Source organism: Diadema setosum, chromosome 21 (genome assembly GCF_964275005.1).
Source record: "Diadema setosum chromosome 21, eeDiaSeto1, whole genome shotgun sequence".
NCBI lineage: Eukaryota > Metazoa > Echinodermata > Echinoidea > Diadematoida > Diadematidae > Diadema > Diadema setosum.
Window position 1 is genome coordinate 5710877 of NC_092705.1, and position 20125 is coordinate 5731001.

At 37.2% G+C, this 20125-nt stretch overlaps 1 protein-coding gene across 1 annotated transcript in view; it reads right to left on the minus strand.

Moving 5' to 3' along the window:
• LOC140244685 (uncharacterized) overlaps positions 1-14312 on the minus strand; it is a 39457-nt gene extending 25145 nt beyond the window's left edge. Inside the window, exon 1 of the mRNA XM_072324301.1 lies at positions 14257-14312. The gene's annotated coding sequence lies outside the window, so the exon portion shown is untranslated. The remainder of the gene's footprint in view (positions 1-14256) is intronic.
• Between the last annotated feature and the right edge of the window lie 5813 nt (positions 14313-20125).

The following is a 20125-nucleotide window of genomic DNA, read 5'->3' on the forward strand; positions in this document are numbered from 1 at the left end:
AAAAATTACGAAAAAGCTTCAATGAAATTGAAGCACTATGGTCATTGATACCATGCATCCATCCGTCTCGAGGCAACACACAAATTGACTCACTCACTTACTCACTCAGTCGCTAACGCAATAACCACACCAAACGCAAGCAATTTGTGGAGCACTTACCCTCCGCCGACATCTCCCTATTCCTACTGCCTCCTTCTCAATTCCGCCATGTGCCTTAAATACTCCGCTATATAAAGCCCCTCTTGAAAGCGGCCCGACCTCTGCTGAGCGAATCAAGTCTCGCTTTCTTGACGACGTCTTTGCCTCTTTGTCTCCCCATCTCTCCCTCCCGCTCTTGCGGTCTCTCCCTCTCTCTCTCTCTATCGCCGATTGACGATGTCATCTCCAAGAGATGGACGACACACACACGTCCGTACCAAGAGCATCACGTAATCACACATTGTATGTATCGGCACCGTGTACACACACACGACAACACAAACGTACACGAGCACACGCAAGAAATCGCCAACACTTGTTACTAGACAACCCGCTACACAAAACACAAAGAAGAACTGGAGGGGGAGAAAAAAATATTCATTTCTCAGCTTAATTTGCAAACATATGACTTCTCCTTTTTTTTTTTTTCCTGCTTGACTTCAGCTCACTTCCCTCCTTCTTCATTCCGCCCATCTGAGCGACGGAGTGCCGAGGAATCGTGGCCAGCCGGCGCGGGCGCGGGCTGCTCCCCAATCAGCCGGTTGGGTGGTTTTTCAGCTCAAGATCGGAGGGAGTGTAGGAAGTTGCTAAGTATGGAAACTCCACCCAGAATGTGGGTGGGACATGAATTACACATCAGAAGGCCACTACGTTCTGCATCTGTGTTTGCTGTTTCCTTGAGGGGCTTCCATTGCATTTTCATTCTCAATTACTGCTACATGGGCTAAAATGTTAAGATAAATGTCTCTCATCCAAAATACAAAAACCTGAATGTGTTCTCCACCATTTGATAATATGACCCCCAGCAGACATTACATTGCTAAAAAGTTTCGCTTACAGAAATTTGACAATGCTTAAAAAGTATTTCCATTAAGCTTGTTGAACTTTGATCATACAAAAACTGCATAATGCCAAATTTCACGGAGAAAAAAATCAAATGAGGTTTCAAGTTACTGTTGTAACTTCTCCTTCGTTCAAATTAAGTGAGGAACATAAGACTACATGCTTGTTGGGTGTTTTTGGTGTAAACTAGACATGGTGTGAATTTTTATGAAAAGTACAATTCTACGAGTCAAAGATTTTGGGGACAAAGATTAAACATAATTAGTTCCATTAAAAGGTTGATTCTGTTTGAGATAATCTCAAGAAATCAATCTCAAGATATATCTCAAGATACATCTCAAGATATTGCAAAAATTGAATCCTGTGTTTACAAAAAAGAGGAAGACAGATTTAAAAAAAAAATTAACACATTTTCAGTTCCATCGTTTGAATTTTATGAAAATGATGGGTAATATGCCAGTGATAGTACAAATAAGAAATTACACCTTGACGCCACGTTGCGTAGAATGCCATGATTAAATCAGTCAAAACAATCGTAAATATATATTATAGAGAGAAGTATGAAGGAGCGGTAGGGCTAGCCAGATTTCCGCAGGTACATGTGTTTCATTGGCAGAGTTTTCAATCATTTAGTAGACCTTCAACATGGCTACATTGCACATTAAGTGGATTTTAGCACAATAATTTATTGCGCTCTGCTGAGCAAGATGAATATTGCATATTTTTAATTCTGCAGAATCAAGACTTTACGTATTGATACATATGGCTTGTAAGCAATTTGCATGCTTTTATTTTCATGCTAGTTTCTGGTCGCGTGAAATGAGCAAAAATGTCATCATCGCAACAATTTCCACTTTTACAGTGGCATTATAAAAAGAAATGACCCCTTACAGCATAACTCTGCTTTAAGCAATATTTACGGGTAGGAGGATTTATAATGATTTGTGAGTGGTACATTTATATCTTTGTTGCCTGAATTAACCTTAGGGAGAAACACAATATTTGGGTATCACACAATTACTGATTTATCATCGCATGATGTGCACGACCTATGGGGCATATCTATTAAAAAAAAAGATTAACTGACATATATTTAAAAGAAACTGACAGCATGTGCAATATTCTAGTATTGATGGGTGAGTATCACAATCAGCAAAAACACATGCAAGAACACTCCTCTCTCACTATACATGCATACAATTGTATAGAAGAACAGATAAGGGAATAATTGAATTAAAGATGATTTATGTGCATAAGCTACAACATTTTCTTTTAGTTTTTACAAATATCATGTTCATGAACATGCAAAATAGAAATACATTCAGGTGTGAGTTTCTTCAATTTCTCTCCCTCTACAAATTAAATTTATTAAGATCGCAACTGCTGATCTGTAAATTAACAACCTGAACCTTCACCCCTCTGAATAATATCTTTCTTTCATAGAAATAAATTGTATACATCTCTATACATGTACTTCTAATGACCTCTCGCTTTTGTGCTCGGGTGCTGATAATCAGATATTGGGTGACAGCAAACTGAACTCAGCATCGCTGCGGCCGACCAGAGAGGACCAAGCCCGGCTATCTGCGATCCGCACCAAGGGAGACTCGGCCATTCGGCCTACACACTCACAGACATACACACATATTCACACACACACACACACACACAAAAAAAAAACACCGCTGTTTTACGTCAAAATCAAAATCAGATGGCAGCGTAATAGCCCCAGCAGTGGTATCGCCCAGTCGTGTGATGTCATTGTTTTTTTTCTGTGATTGGATTACAGTCACACACGCACAGCAGAAGCTGCGCTCTGTGCAAATGGAACGCGAGAAGACTTTAGCACTGGAGGGTAACAGCACAATGAGAACGCCGCACCTTGCTGAAAGCAAATGATGCTCGAAGTGAGTGAGTCACGGAAGAACACACCTGGTAAAACTTTCCACCAATCAGATTGTCGCTCACCATTTTTTGTTGTCTTTTTCAATTTGTTTCAGTAGTGTTTTTTTTTTTTTTTTTGGGGGGGGGAAGGGGCAGGGAATCACAATGTACCAGCAAAGGTGTTTTTAGAAGTCTTTACAAAGCATGTACACTGGAAAGAGATGAGAGAAGAACTTGCACAGTTTGTTCGTGGTTTTCATGAAGTGGAAAAAAAGTACTACCATAATTATGCTCCATTGTGTGAGTGTGAGTGAGGGGAGGTATCACCTAAATGTAGCTCCAGCCTACACCATGTCAACGTAAATTGACATACAGCACTGGCACTTCTTCTTGGGTTAAGCACAGAATCTTCCGTTTGTAGTACATTGAAGTACCATCCCGACCAAAACTTTCTTCTTCTCTTTTTAACAGCCTCATAATGAATGGTCTTTTGTATCTGTACCCATGTTACTTTTTTTTTAATGGCTGTAAATTATAGCAATAATTATGCTATAAACAGTAAGATTTCTGTAGTGATGCTCATTTCCAATTCTGGTTTCAATGTAATACGCTCTCCAGAAAAAATTTAATAACCTGAGTCATGTCAAAACGTTAGTTCCAAAAACTGAATCTAAATTTAGGTACATGTAGTTTCTTTCTTCCACTGGTACAAAAACTACTGAAACTGTGTGGAAATACCTTTAGGCAATGGTTGTGAAAGAGACTGACACAGTTTTATCACAAAAAAAAAAAAAAAAAAAAAAATCTCCTGGGGAGTTTGAATCAGTCTGCAATCAAGCATACTCAGAAATCATGCACATGAACACGTAAGCGTGGACGCACAGCAATCACACTGCTATCAATGCAGCAGGCGCCATGGCAACAAAATTCCTGAGTGTTTGTGTCAGAAAATATTCCCCGTGTGATTCATAATTAGACAGAAAACGAATTTGTCGTTATGTCGACCCATGCCAGTCAACTGGGGTCTCCGTGGACATAGGTCATGTCACATATTTGCAGGAAGGATATGCGCTGAGCGAGGTCGAAAAGATTCCTTACCTTGATTCTTGCATGTTTTTTCTCTTATAAATCCTTGATCAGTGCCTCAAAGTTTCCATGTCAAGAGAAGTAAAAAATAATCAAGGACTATGGACCCATGAGCACACACATTCTGGATTTCCTGTCCTACAAACTGTATCCCATCATATTTTTGCTTTTATTTTACTTATTGTGAAGTATCAGGTACGTGAGATTCCTGGATAACACACTTTTGTCCACACAAGATACACTCACACACAAACTTGTGTAAAAATGTCCTTCATTTAGACATTAATTATCATGATGCTGTAAGTCTCAGTTTACAGACCTGCAAAATGATATTCTTATAGGTACATGTATTTCACCAAACAGTAAGCCAAATAAATAAGAAGTTTATTTAGATATCCACTGTTTACATGACTGAGACAAAACTAAATCACCCTCCTTGTCTTACCAAAGCCTCGATTTCAAAGTCACCCAAAGAAATTTGAGAATTAAACAAGTAGAGTTAGGGATGCATACCATAATTTGTAGGCAACGTCTCAGTCCACTTGCTTTAATTCAGTTCAAGTTTTCTAGCTTCTAAACTGCTATCATTTGAAAAGCAAAATTATTTAACTCCTGAAATGACAAAAGATCAGTTGTTTGCTCATAAAATGAGATGGCTGTTCACAATGAATTAATGTAAATGTGGGAACAACATTTTTTTTTTCTTTACTAGCAATGTGTCATAACAAAAAATTCCTTATAATGAAAACTATGTTCTGTTTTCTCTTCTTGTTTTTTTTTTTTGACCACACACATACACAAATACAACCTTCTTACCTGTCAATCTATCCATTACTGGGTAACAACATTTTTTAATCTGATTGGAGTAATAATGAGAAAACAAAACATTGAAAAAACAAGTCCTATATTAACTATTTTGATTCTCAAGCTATTGGTCACAGACAGAAAAGACAAGAAAAAACATGACACAAAGAAAGTCTGCGAAACATACATGTAGCTTACCGACCAGCGGTACTGTATTGAATTGAATTGAATTGAATGATATAAAAAGGTGCATAATCTTGCTACTATTTCAAGAACTTCCATTTGAATACCAATTTGCTACAAGTTGCAGCACTACAGTAACCCTCTCCCAATTGCCCTTTTAAACCGCCACTGACCAGGCATACAGACAGGTTGCAAAAGGCATCAACAGAGTTAACGAGAAGAGGCGATGATTCTCGATAATGGCTCCGTCGGCTTGGGTGGCTCTCTATCTCTCCCCATACACCCATTGTCAGGTTTACATATGAACTAATTTGATGGATCTGTGCTAACTGCCCACGATCATTAACGTGCCACTGGATAATTGCTGACGGAATTCTCCGGCTTCCTCTGGACGAACACAACCTCGCCAGTGCTTCTAGCGCTCAAACTTCATATCCAATCAATGAAAAAAAACCTTGAGATGGCAGAAGAAATGGATTGGAAAGAAAAGAGTTGGGGGGGGGGGAGACTTTCACTCCCAACCAACTCAAGAAATTAGGGTGGAGACACTCTCTCCTCCTTCCTGCTCAAAATCCATCGCAGTAAGAAGCAAAAGAAAGTCGGTTAAACAAGATTACCCCCCAATTACATCCACACCCCTCTGTGACTTCTTTCAACGCTGTGTATGATGAAGGTTTTCATTGCACAAACGAGGGCAAGTTCTCTAAAACCAAGTTTGCTTTAATATTGCTTCCAGTTTTCTCTCATTCCAGTTTTGATGATTTGTACTACCACAAGCTTCTTTTCTTTTCTTCATATCAAGTTTACTTCAAGCAAATACATAGATTCATTAACAAACAAAAAGATATACTGCAAATCGAGGAATGTTCACATGCATTTTAATTTCACGAATTTCGTGAGAGCCGAGTTTCCCAAAATTAAAATACACGCTAAAGATCTTGTCTACACTTATATGCATTGAATGTTCGAGGCAACTCGCGAAAATTTCATGCTGCGAATAAGGCCATCAGCTCCCATGCGGGAAAATTTCATGAAGCGAAAATATCGTGTTTTACAGTAAAGAAAATTTTTATTTAGGGAGCTTGGTACAAAATTGGAATTTTAAATTGCAAAGGCCATCAGCTCCCATGCGGGAAAATTTCATGAAGCGAAAATATTGTGTTTTACAGTAAAGAAAAGTTTTATTTAGGGAGCTTGGTACAAAATTGGAATTTTAAATTGCAAAGTTGTGAAGAAAGGTATCATTTCAAAGGATATACATCGTAATTCAACTAGGTTCGTAAGCACAGCTGTACGCATTTTTTTTTTTCATTTTTGGATTAACAAACCTCTGGACTAAGAAATCTTATTTCATCATCCTTCAGATTTATAAACCTTTTGACTGAATAATGCCACAAATGTTAATGTGGATTAATGAACCCTATTTAGTTTTCTTAATACACAATTAAGTAGCGGTACATGGAATATGCTGTGTTTCGGAATAACAAACCTTATTTCATTTTTGGATTGACATACTTTTGGAATAACAAACATCACTTCATTTCACATTCTCTTTGTTGTGATTATATTTGATATTAAAGGAGACTGTAGTCTAGTGGTTAAAGGGAAGATAAACCCCAAGAGCAATGTGGATTGAGTGAAAGCAGCAACATTAGTAGAACACATCAGTGAAAGTTTGAAGAAAATCGGACAATCGATGCAAAAGTTATGAATTTTTAAAGTTTTGGTGTTGGAACCGCTGGATGAGGAGACTACTAGAGGATATGACGTATGAGTGGACAACAATACAAAGAAAATATAAAGGAAATTCAATAAAAATTCACATTTCTAGAATCATGAAAGAGCAATGGACCAACCTCTTTCAGAAAGCAGGGGGAATAATTGCTACCCTTAACATATGTCAATATCAAGTTGATGGAATTTGTAATTTTCATGAAAAATGGATTTTTGTAGAATTTTCTTTATATTTTCTTGGTATTGTTGTCCACTCATACGTCATAACCTCTAGTAGTCTCCTCATCCAGCGGTTTCAACACCAAAACTTTAAAAATTCATAACTTTTGCATCGATTGTCCGATTTTCTTCAAACTTTCACTGATGTGTTCTACTAATGTTGCTGCTTTTACTCAATCCACTTTGCTCTTGGGGTTTATCTTCCCTTTAATGTCTCGTGGATCTTGTACAAGAGGTCCTTGGTTCAATTCAAGCCTATGTAACACATACATTTTGTACACAAGGTACATTCGCCCATGAATTCCTGTCCTGGGGTATAAATAGCTACCTGACATGCTGGGGGTGATGATAAAGGCAAAGCCCTCAAGAAGAGCTGAGCCACACTAATACCACATTTCAGTCGAATTTCATCTTTTGTTTGACATATTTCTCTAAATGAGAGGAAAAATGTGGCATATTCAAGAAACCAGAGGCTGAAAAATTTTACAAATTCATTTTACAAATTCTGAATCGTTGGGTCTCTTCAAGCCTTGTATGCAAAGTAAGCAGCCTGAAAAGACAGTTGATAGAAATTAACCCTGATATCTTTAACCACATTACGCGTATTCTTTGTCATGGGGGTGATGATATGATCTGTGCAATCCATGTTGACTGATTGTGGAAGTTCAAGTGACATGATATCACACATTTTCATGAGTAAAACTTGTTAAATTATGCACAAAATTGATCAGAAAAAAAAATATTCTGCCTGGGACAAATTCTCTGAAAAAAAAAGAAGATTCATTGAGAGAAAGAGATGCAGAATGATGGTAAAGTTGTTCTGATTTGAAAATATCAAATAATTTGAAACTGAAGAAGGGGTATCAATGATGTCTGAAAGTAGGACTTTAAAAAAAAAAATCTCCAGCACAAAAATAAAAGATAACTGTGAGAACTGCTTGAATGGATCATCGAGCAAGCTGCCCACGCAAACGCAGGTAAAATAAGTAGGCGGTTGCCTCCAAAATAGCACGATGATTTACGTGTTATATGCTAATCGTGCTCTTTGGATGTGCCATACTGTCTGGTATTCTGCCCACAATCTTAATTGACTTAGCTTTTACAGGCTCTATTTTTGTAGAGACTCCTTGGTCAAATTCCTTTGATTTTGTTTTGTATTTTTGTATTTACGCATATTTTCATGACCCCCCCCCCCCCTCCCGGAAGTTCCTGTCGCCCGTCATTCAAAAAAGATGACAACAGAACTACCGAAGCTGTCAAAATTCATTCATTTTTTACACAAAGCAGAAAAAGATGACTGTTTATTTTTGAAGGTATCACGATTACAATAGACATATTCTTTCTTTTTATTTCGGGAGTCGGTCGAAAGCAACTTGCATTATACTAGTAATAGGCAAATGTGTATTTATCATGCACTGATTTTTTTTTTTTTATGACCTTTAATATAACTTTTCTCCTTTTATCCCTTTCAAAATACATTACAATACTGCAACCCAATTTGGAAGCCATGGGGGCAAGCTTAATGTTTTGTTTGTTTGTTTGTTTGTTTGTTTGTTGTTGCTGTTTTTTTTTTTTTTTTTTTGGGGGGGGGACTTTTCTATGAACATGCAGATAAGGAATTATGTACAGAAAAAATGGAAAAATAAATCCAAATTTATTTTTATGATGACGAGTAATATGTGGATTCTCTTGACTTCAATAAATTTTGCCTGAAGCCAAAACATTAGGAGGTTTGATCAACAACACAAAGTGTACTCACAATGATAACACTGAAAAATTTGGTCTGACACACTTAGACAAATGGCAAGGTGAGGGCTTATCTTCTGGCACTTCCAGTGTTGAGGTATGAAAACATCAGTATATTTTGGGCAAATTTGCATGAAAGTGCGATGAAAAGTGTTTTTTTTTTTGTTCTAGGTATCTGTCCTTGTTTTGTTTTTTTTCTCTCCCTTTTTTTTTTTTTGCCCAGGATGTCTCTCTCTCTTTTTTTTTTTTTTTTTTTTTGGTAACGCTGTTGTGCAAAACACATCCAAGGTAAAAGATTTCTAAATTTAGAAAGACGGTCCAAGAGCATAAACAATATCAAAAAGAACTCTACACGTCCATATTTGTTACCGTACTACTAAACCATTGATATGCCTTGTGGTATTATTGAGAACTTGGCCATTAACCCTGTTGAAGACTTGCTTTGTGCAAAGAGCACAACATACAAATGTACACATAGACTATCATATAAACTTTGTTGTGCAAACACTCGAAGCACTCCACGGTTGATATGAATGAGCTGTCACCCAAAGAGTTAACTAAAAGAAGTGTATTTCAAATGAGAAACTAGTCAGTATAATATACACTACAAATAACAGTATACTATAGAGTAATAACTCTGAATTTGACAATGGCTCCATCAAAATAATTTTATATGATGGAAGAGCAACCTAATTTGAACAGTTTGCTTCTTTCTAACTGTGTTACTACTCCAAGAATAATGAAATCAGCATGTATCCCGATTGGAATATTTTGTACAGGTCTCTAAATGCAAAATAATCGCGAGGTCTCAAGCTGAAAGGAACATAACTGCAAATACAAAGTATCTGCATTTAAATCTACACTGCTTAGAAAAGAAGGTTGATAATGTGTAATATATACAATGTGTATATATAGTCCAAAGATATGAACTCTACTCTTAAAGTTTGCTGAAAGTTATTCAGCAAAAAGGGTGTATTTTACCCCCCTAAAACCTTCTGGATCACGAAGGAGGATGTTATTATCACACCCCTGTAGGCTGACCTACTTTCGAAAGCTGTCCCACCCACTGTAGCACGGGGGGAAAAAATGGTCTGAAAGCTCGAGAATTTGTGACATGGGGGTGCGTTTACATCTGAATTTTGCCAGCAACCTCAACAAAAGACGAGTTTTCACAAGAGGTTATTAGTGCATCTAAAGACTTTTTTCTGTTTGAATTTGTCGATTTTTCATGAACGTTCACAGGTATACTAGTCCATCCACTGCATCAAGAGATGGATGGAGTATACATGCATGTTTGTGTAAGGATTTTTGTATTTGTATTTCATAACTTACTTCTTCTACTGCGCCCTGAGCACGTTAACTATGTGGAACTGGCGCATTATAAGTACCCTGTATCATTATTATTATTATTGTGTGTGTGTGTGTGTGTGTGTGTGTGTGTGTGTGTTTATCGAACTTAACCTTATTTGTCTATTTCTAGATCTGACAAACACATTCTACGAGCACTGCAAGAGGATTATGGTCTTGGATAGTATCCTGTGACCAAAACAGTTCTAGTACACTCGCACGAAAACAGAAAAGACAACAACAGGAATTGCGAAGCATAGCCTTCACATCCTACTAAGCAGGAAACAACATGAAAATACAAAACAAATACTGCCGAAGAAAACAGGATGGCATAGAATGGAGAAGCACGTACCAGTCATTCTCAAACAGCAGGCGAACAATCCCACAAGCTGAAACAAGAAAGCTGTCTGAGCACATAATATGTGCATGTGAAGATCATCGCACATCTTCAATTATTTCTATTCCTTTGTCATTCCAATGCATGTGGTTTGAACGTGATCGGAGATATTCTCCTCAATTTCACTTCTTCTCTCCACTAATTCACATCTCACCTCTCAAATCTCATTTCTGATTCTGAAATAGTGAAAAAAAGTTCCAATCAAAGATAAAAAGTTGTACCACACTGTGAGAGAGCTCTTGCCATCATTCATATGAAATGCTCATTCCATTGCAATAAGGCTCCACACCAACTTTTTTTTTTTTTCTAGTGGCCCATTTGGGCCACTAAAATCTTTGAATTTGAAATTTTGGTGGGAAAAAAAAATTAGTGATCAGAAACAAAAGAAAATTGTAAAAATCATCTCGAATTTTAGCTGCCTGATCGAGCCACAAAAAGATAGCCTTTTAGGAAATTTGGTGACCCAACATCTATTCTTAGTGGCCCTGGGCCACCGGGCCACCGGACCACTGCTAATGTCATGCGCAGCAAAATCAGACCATATCAGAGTTTAATAGATGAATCATGATGACCTCTCTAGTCGTGTTGTTCAGTTCATTGCCGTAGGCCCCGCCTACCTATCTATACACCTCGTGCAGAATTGACTCAGTATTCCAATGATACAAACAAGAATTTATTAAGTCCCATTCCATATATCTAAATGAAACCTCCCACTAACTCAGTAAATTATTCTGCCAGTTTCCACTCTACCATTGTAAACCCCCAAACATGTTTTTCCCGCACAGTCTGCAGTTAACAGACACGCCTTGCAGCTTCACTTGGAGGAAGTCAATGCATGCCTTGCACTCCACGATCAAACCGCGATGTTTGCCAAAGATGTGAACACAGTCGGGGGCAAAAAAGCGATGAAATTGCGTGATTTGGACAGCATTTTGGGTGGGTACCCTTCCCAGGGATCGCAATGATTTATTTGTGGGGGATATGGGTGATTGATGATACAGGAAACTGGCTGATTGACGAACAATTTGATTAAGATAATTCAAGAGTAGAGTGAGAGCGATTAGAAGTGACAGTGATTGCGGGGCATGGATTATAATTGAAAACACGTTTTCTCCAATCCTTTCTTCTCTCTCTCTCACATAAATCCGCACTGAAATTCGGAACAAACAAAGAAGTGTGAATTGCGAGTTGTGACAGTTGTCGGCGCATTGTATGCCACTTCTTCTTATCGATGGCACAAGAAACAATATGCCGAGGATTGCTAGAGAAATGCAAACGCCATATTGGTGTCATACGACAACAATCAAAGTCACTGTTTCCATGGCAATGACAAGTCATGTACTCTTGGCAAAATGATGTATGAACAAGCAGATGAAAAGAAAATAACATGTGTAAGCACACATATGTACCTATAGTGATTATATATATATATATATATATATATATATATATATAGAGAGAGAGAGAGAGAGAGAGATATACATATGTACACTGTATACACACAATGTTGTTCTACAAGAGGAAATTGATAAATAATACTTATCTACAACAAACATCAGAAGATCAGAAGATCAGACTCAGATGGAATGGAGTTTATTCTGATTTTTTCACGGTTTCAAATGGAGTTAAACAAGGTGGTATATTGTCTCCATGTATGTTCTGTCTCTATATTGATGGGCTTCTGCATCAGCTGCAGGCACTTGGTGAAGGATGTTACATGGGTCAAATGTTTAGTGGCGTTTTCTCATATGCTGATGATTTGATCATTTTATCCCCAAATGTGTCAGCTCTGAAGGAAATGATTACTATCTGTCAAAAATATGCTTCTCAATTTGATTTGAAGTTTAATAGTGACAAAAGTCAGCTTATTATATTCAAATGTGATGGAAAAGAAGTTGTAGATCCAAGGATAACAATTAACGGAGAGTATGTGAAAGTTGTAGACAGTATATGTCATCTTGGTCATATTATTACAAATGATATTTTGCATGCTGATTTGTCTAAAATTAATGGTGATTTTAACCGTCAGTGTAATATTTTACTGAGTAATTTTAGATATGCCAAGTGTGAAGTACGTAATGTTTTGTTTCAAAAATTTTGTTGTGGCTTTTATGGCTCTCAGTTATGTCCATTATATGACTCCTCTTTAGATGCGTTATATAGACACTGGAGAACTGCTGTTCCAAGAGTATGGAAAATTCCATGGCAGACACATAATGCATTCTTGCCTTTTTTATCAGCAATGATGAGCCCTGACTTATGGTTCCATAGAAGGTGTTTGAATTTTATAACAAAATCTTTAAACACAAAGAATCAGATTGTTTCTTATATAACAGGAATGAGTAGATTTGGAGCATATTCTGTACTAGGTGGTAATTTGAGATTTTTGAATAGTAGGTATTTTTTAGACCAGTCAAAGATAAATGAAAGATGGAAGGCATTATGCGGTGAGATGGATGAAGCCATGAGGAATGCCGAGCAAATAAGGGAATTGATACATATGAGGGATTACAAAGAATTTTCTTTTTTAAACCCTCAAGAATGTAATGAGTTGATTTCGTATCTGTGTCTACATTAATGTGGCATAGTGTAGCTGGAATGAAATACTTTCAGGGAGAATGCAGTTTTTTTACTGGCTACACTATTATACAGAACATAGAGTAAAAGATGCATTTTTTTTTTTTTTTTTTTTATCATCATGACTGCTTCGGGGACAGTTGTTGAATTTTATACACATGTTGTGCTGCATGTACACATACATGGTGTAGTTATATACATGCACACTGTCATATTGCTGGTAGTCCATTTGCGGGAGTGTATGGGAGCGAGTGAATGCCAAATTGTGAATGCATTCGAATGTGCGTATACATTTGTACGGGTGCATAGTAGAACATCATACTTATTGAACAATGTGTGCATGTCTATGAGAGCATGCACGGGCGCACGTGCGCACTTGCGTGTACACATCATGTACTAGTTGTCAGAGAGTGAGGTACATTGTGCTGGATTGGGTGCGTAGTTTTTTAGCTGGGATACCACGGATGGATGCTGTGCTCCACTCACTTCCCCGAACAGTCAGAGTGGGCACGGGTGAGGGAGGGTTGATGGGCAAAAATATGTGGATGTCTGTTGGATCTCCCTGAGGGCATTTTTAGACCTATGTGTGTGTCTGTTTAATTTTTTTTTTTTTTTTTTATTTCATTTCTGTATCCATGTCTACACATTGTATCTGCATGTTTTTAGGAATATTTTACTGTATATATATGTGCTTTGTAAGAAGCGAATAAAGAATATAATAATAATTGAAAAGATATGTTTTAAGCTGTTCTGTGAAGAGTGTAGGGTTATTCTGAAAATGAAGAGCAACAGGGTACAGAGTTCCACAGGGATGGGTTGCTGTCAGCAAAAAACAAATAAACAAACAAACCCCAAAAAACAAACAAACAAACCCAAAAAAACAAACAAGCAAAAACAAAAACAAAACAAAATAAAAAAAACTCTCACAATATCCCTTTCTCCTATGATAGCAGTAGAAGCTGTTGCCCAGGGTATGAGGATATCAGTTCAGAAATGTAATGGGGAGCGGGACTGTGGGCAGCATTAAAGGTGAGAAGTCCAACTTTGAAGAGAAATTGGGCTTTAATGGGCAGCCAGTACAGTTCTTCCAGGATGGGCATGATGTGGTTGCGCTTCTTGGATCTGGAAGCAAGTCTTGCTGCTGAATTCTGAATTCGTTGGTGTTTTGCCGTATCCTTAAATCTGTGACTCCATACAAGAGACTATAAATACATGTACATTGATTGATGTGGACATACCTTTTCAAGTGCAGCAGTATTGTGTCACTTCACTGTTTCTTGGTAATTGATGGACCTGCGGATTCAATCAGGAAGAGGAGCATTAGAAATGACTTGCAAATTTTTTGATGAAAGGAAAATTCCCCAACCATCTACTGTAGGTTGTGCAGTCAAACAAGTTTCCTGGTCTAACTTCTAGACTCTACTTGATGATGTACTCATAGATCTTTATTCCCTCAACAAGGCTAATATGTGGTATTAACTCAAACAATGGTATTAATCATGTCAGCAATGAATTGTAGATGTTGTCTGAATCCTTTAAAAAATTCTTGTAGAGAAACCTTAAATTGCTAAGTTACAATATACAATGTAATGTTACAATTACTCAAATGACTCAGTATTTCTAGTTCTCATTTTACTTCAGCCCTGAAATTTGCTAGTTTACAGGGTTTTTTTCTCAAACTTTGCACAGAGATTCTTGAAGTAAGACTAAGGTTTCACCACTACAATATTGCATGGTGTATACTTTGCCTTTCTGAGTCTATTATGTTGGAAACAAATCCTAACAGGAAAGTAGAGTGTCTAGTCTCCAAATGAAGCGTATTGTGAAGAGGAATTCACTGTCATCAACCACAAGTACAAAGTCCTTATAATGATTTAAATTGAAGTCCTCATTTTTATATCTTTGGTATGACAGAATGTTGGGGGTGGGGTTATCTATTCCATTGACAGGTTTGAAACCTTTCATTAAAAAAAAAAAATGGTCTGTGAGATGAATGCGTTTCCTCTGGCTGTTCAACATTCATAACAAAACTAGTTAAAGAACATCATTATCTTTGTGGATCTTTTCTCCAGTTTTATTGCCTTCATTTCTCCAAGGGTTAATTCACATGTCACTGACACACTACTCATGCCTGTTAAGTTGGGCAAATCTTGAGCAGGCTTTTGGACTACCATACTTACTTTTGGGCATTTCTAGGGTAAAAATATATATTTCAGGGATGTCAGGTTATGTTCTGTTTCCAATGTGCATTACCCCTGATAAATTTATGATCTTTAAGAACACTTTATGATGAGACAACTTTGCCCCCAAATTGATTCAAACAAGCAATATTGTATTAGAATTGATGGCAAAATGAAAATTTTGGGGCAAATTTATGTTACACTGGACTGACATTTAGATCTATGTACTAACATATTATTATTAAGGTCAAATAATAAATAATCATTGAAAATTTGTTGTTTTTCTACTGAATGGCTTTAGATTGACAAGAAAAGATAATAACAGCCCTCAAAATCTATTGAACACTGTTCTATACCATTTCTAGACTTAGTGGTGAATGTAAGTTACATGGACTGACAAAAATGCAACAGTTTTGTAAGTCCACTGATACATGAAATTACCGAATTTATTTTCCCTTGTTAAGTGAGCTCAGACAGGATTTATCTCTTCCTATACCATCCACCCTGTCACACCTCTTTCACAGTATGGCGCACATCTCCATGTCCTACCAGTGCATGAGCCATTGTTAGAATTCCCCTCCATTTCTCCCGATTGGTTTTACCTGCAATTAATATTTATTTGTGCAGCCATCTTTGTTAGGAATTTACATATATATGAGTCGTGAATAGTAATTCACCCTCTGTTGAGATCCTTTGTTGAGCCTCTTGAATATTAAGATCATTTGCTGATTTGTTCGCACTAACAATGAATATTTGAAGGGTTTGTTTGCAAAAACTGATAAGTCCATTTTTGAAGATTTTGAAGTGCTATCTCTGTCATAAAGTTCAAAATAATACCTTTTAAATGATATATTGGTCACTACATATAATGGTATATTTTTTAAGTTATGGTCAAAAGAAGCAAAAATTTTCTTATTATTCTCTTTATTTTTCTTGACCTTTAATCGCAAATATCTCCATTTGACAAATACGGACTTATCAGTTTTTGCATTTATTGAATGTCAAGTGCTTGGACAAGAACCATACAATAAAACTGCTGGGGAAAACAGTTTGCCAGCAGATCTCATCCAAGCAAGACCTGTGTGTCAGCTGTGTCCCAACTACTACCAAGTTGTACTGCGTCTAGTAATATGTGAGCGAACCCGAAGCCCTACAATTGCCAAAAAGAAAAAAAAAAAGTAGTTTTGTGCAACACTTGCAAACCTTTTTTAAAACATGAATTGACCCTCTAATCAGGGAGGTGGGAAGTTTCCTACCTCCCTGCTCTAATACTTTAAAAGTGGATATTTTTGGGCAACTAATTATTCGTGCTCAGCCGGTGCTGGGTGAGACGAGTTTCGCATGTTTTTAATTCTGCGGAATCAGGAAATTAACTACATGGCATGCAAAAATATTTGCATGCTTTTATTTTTGCACTAGCGTTTGGTTGCGCGAAAATTTCCACACCGCGAATATTTCTACTTTTACAGTAATAATCCGTTCCTTAGAAATGAATAATAACATAATATTAAAGATCTCTAGGTCTCTAGGTTCTATGCATGTACATACGTAGTAAATGAAAATCATACAAACATATTATAATTTTTTATACATATGTAGATATCTAACATAATCAACAATCATCAAAAAGATGAGTTTCTAACACAGATTTGAATTTATCAAAATCTGACATGTAAATTTACATGAGATTGTTCCACAATGATGGAGCCATTTTTCCAAAAGCCCCATCATCAGTACCACCAAACATCTTGACAATCTTCTTGGATTTCATACTAATATAAGTAATATTTCAGAGAGGAGATTCTTTGACTTTTGATCACTATACTATAGTCATATCATAGGGAATCATAAATCGATTCTAAATAATTGTACACTCTCCGAGTCTGAATTTATAATTCACTAGATCATTCCGCTGAAAATATCTGTGCTCCAGAAATACTCGGAAGATCTAGCAGGCAAAATTCTGTGATCTGCATACACCCGGATACATGTATTATTTTTTTTCACCAGCGCCGTGTTTCATTGCAGGAGCAGCGTTGTGCGTGCGGTGCGTACACCACGTACCATCACCTTACACGCAACTGACTACAAAACAGTTCAAGTTCAACTCCAAGTCAACATGACCGGTCGACCGTCCCAAAGGTTGTAGCTAGTTGACTTGTACAATTTAAATGTTATGAAAGACAAGACAAATAATGACCTAAGACATGTGTGTCACATCACAGGCACATGATCCCACCACAACGACAACAACACGCACTCAAACAGAGAATTCATTCTCAAACACCGAATTCCCAAATCAGAGCCAGTGCACTCTCCGAAATTGTGCACATGTGGGACTGAGGAAATCAATTCAAGCGAACCGCAAGGCGTTGAAATTACCGTAAATTCCGGCCTCTGTGCCGAAACCCTGTCCACAGCACTTCCACATGGAGCTCGCCTATCGATCTCTTCTCACCAACTTCGTTTAGATTCTTTTGATTCCCCATGCTGCAGGGGAAAAGGGTGGGGTAAATTTAGGTTTGTATACAAAGTACTAATGATTCATCGGCTAAGGACTTACTCCACCCATCCACACACATTACATTTTTTACCCGCCCTCGCGATATCTCTGCATGCTTGCTACTACTGCTGCGCTGGATTTGTCCTTGTGTATACATGCAACGTGTGCGACTCTCTTGCGATCAGCTGATTCGAGTCGCGAGGCAGGTAGTGCCGCAGAGTATTATTTTGTCAACAAAAGGGTTAGATTAGTCTACATAATATACCTTACTAAAGAGTTCCTGGTTGTTGGTAACTACAAGACTTTTCTCATTTCAAAATATGCATAAGTAACAAAGATTATTCGAATAAGATGCATCCTACTCCCCCTAATATAATGGCCTGCTCGATAATCAAGATATCACTTTGTCTTTCTAAATGAATATATAATTATTTCAGTGAATGCTAACCTTACAAAGAAAACACTCGTGAACACCCATTACAACCCTAGCTAGCTCTTTGTACTTTTCCCCTAAATCAGTGCCATTCTGTGTAAAAACAAAAATGCAATAAAAATGCAAAAATGTCTATGACATTTATTTGATTGTACTCCCAACTACAGACACTCATAATGCACTTTAGGCCTATATTCTCGAGAAAAAAAGTAAAACAAAAACAAAAACAAAAAAACCCGCTAGCATCAAGCGGAGTTGTCTTTGCAAAAGACTACGAGATTGCTAACACCCGTTCAGTGATAACAAGCTCCTTGGTGATACGGGGGTGTGAAGTTGCTATAGTGACGACCTCGGGCGGGAAAACTGGACCTCAGAAGTCCCCAAAGTTTGAAACACGAGGGTAACACTCTCCCACCCACCCTCCCCCCCCCCCTAAAAAAAAAGAAAAGTAAAGAAAAGAAAAACACAAGCAAACAAGCAAACAAACAAACATGATGTAACATTGAAAGTTAACCAAAGATTTTTTTTTTTTTTTTATCTATATGTTTTATTGATCTCAACCATTGGCATACAAACTTAAAACATTTAGGGTTAGTAATCACATATGAAGTATAGAAGCAGTCAGTAGTCAATAGGTCAACCGCAGTAGTATAGTCGATAGTAGCAGCAGTATAGCAGTTTGGTAATAGCAGTACTACATGCAGTATAGTCGTAGTAGTAAAGTAGGGAAGTAGTATAGTAATATATTTATAGCAAGAGATGTAGGCTTATCATACTCAATCATATCTCCTTGATTATAGTACAATGAAGTAATGTAGAAGTTAGAGTGGCGGCTGTAAAAGTGACAGCGATCATAATAATTCTGCATTGTAAACGCATGTGAGGAACAGATGTATGTATATAAACAGAATATGACCAAAAAAAAATGAAAATAGTTATATTACTGTGTATTGCCACATATTATGTACAATGTTAATGCAAATGCTGAGAATTGATGTACTTGTAAAGAAATGTCATACAGAGAATAAATCAAAATTAATTAAAATCACAACAATCGCAATAATCAGTGTCTTACAAAGTGCCTGAAACTTGTTGATTTGAGGAAGCGTCAAGTAAAAGGTTTGACAAATTATACCTGCCTCATTCCTTATCTGATTGTTTCTCAGCACTAGAATACCCTTATCAAATAAGAAACAAAGTGAAATTTAATTTGAGTGTTTCAATGAAAAACACCAATCTAGGGAAACAATCAATTCCGTAGTCATGACCTCATATATGGAATAATTTTTCAAAAAATTAAGAAATATTACCAGTCGCAGAAGTTTGGATGGGCATTACCAGTCAGTCCGCAGCACGTATGCTAATGAGCCGATCCGGCAAGATTTATTCAGCACTCTCGTTGACGATCTTTGCGTTGGAAAGGTGTCTCGTCGTGCGAGATTTTGCGAGACTTTGATAGGGCTATGGTTTTCACAGTGTAGCGACTTGTACATACATTCGTCATGGCTACAAGTCACGGTAAATTGTTTTCCAGACTTTGATCTTTATTTTGATACTAAATTTGCCTATAACATCGGATCTTATCATGACTATATAATCAGTTGAATTTGCGTAAATTTTACCTGCTTTTCACGGAAGATTTTGTCATCTAAAGTTCTTTTTTGGTTCCTGACCGGATTAAGAAACTGTTGTTTCTGATTTTGGCTTTTTCGTAGAGAGGAAACTTAGATAATCATCATATATTGGAGTCAAGGAGACGCAAGCATGATTTATACTAGTTTTTCCGTTTTGAAATGTCTGTAAAATTCACTCCTAAAGCCAGAAGTATGCTCCGCACAAAGTGTACAGTGGTGCGAAAGAGCTCTCTCATTGGACAGTGCGTGCGTTCAGCGCTTGAACTACACGCGTGCCAAGAAACCGCAAGTGGCATGAAACTGTTATGTAGCAGCATAATGACGTAATGCAAGCGCTGAGTGCAGGCGCTGTCCAAT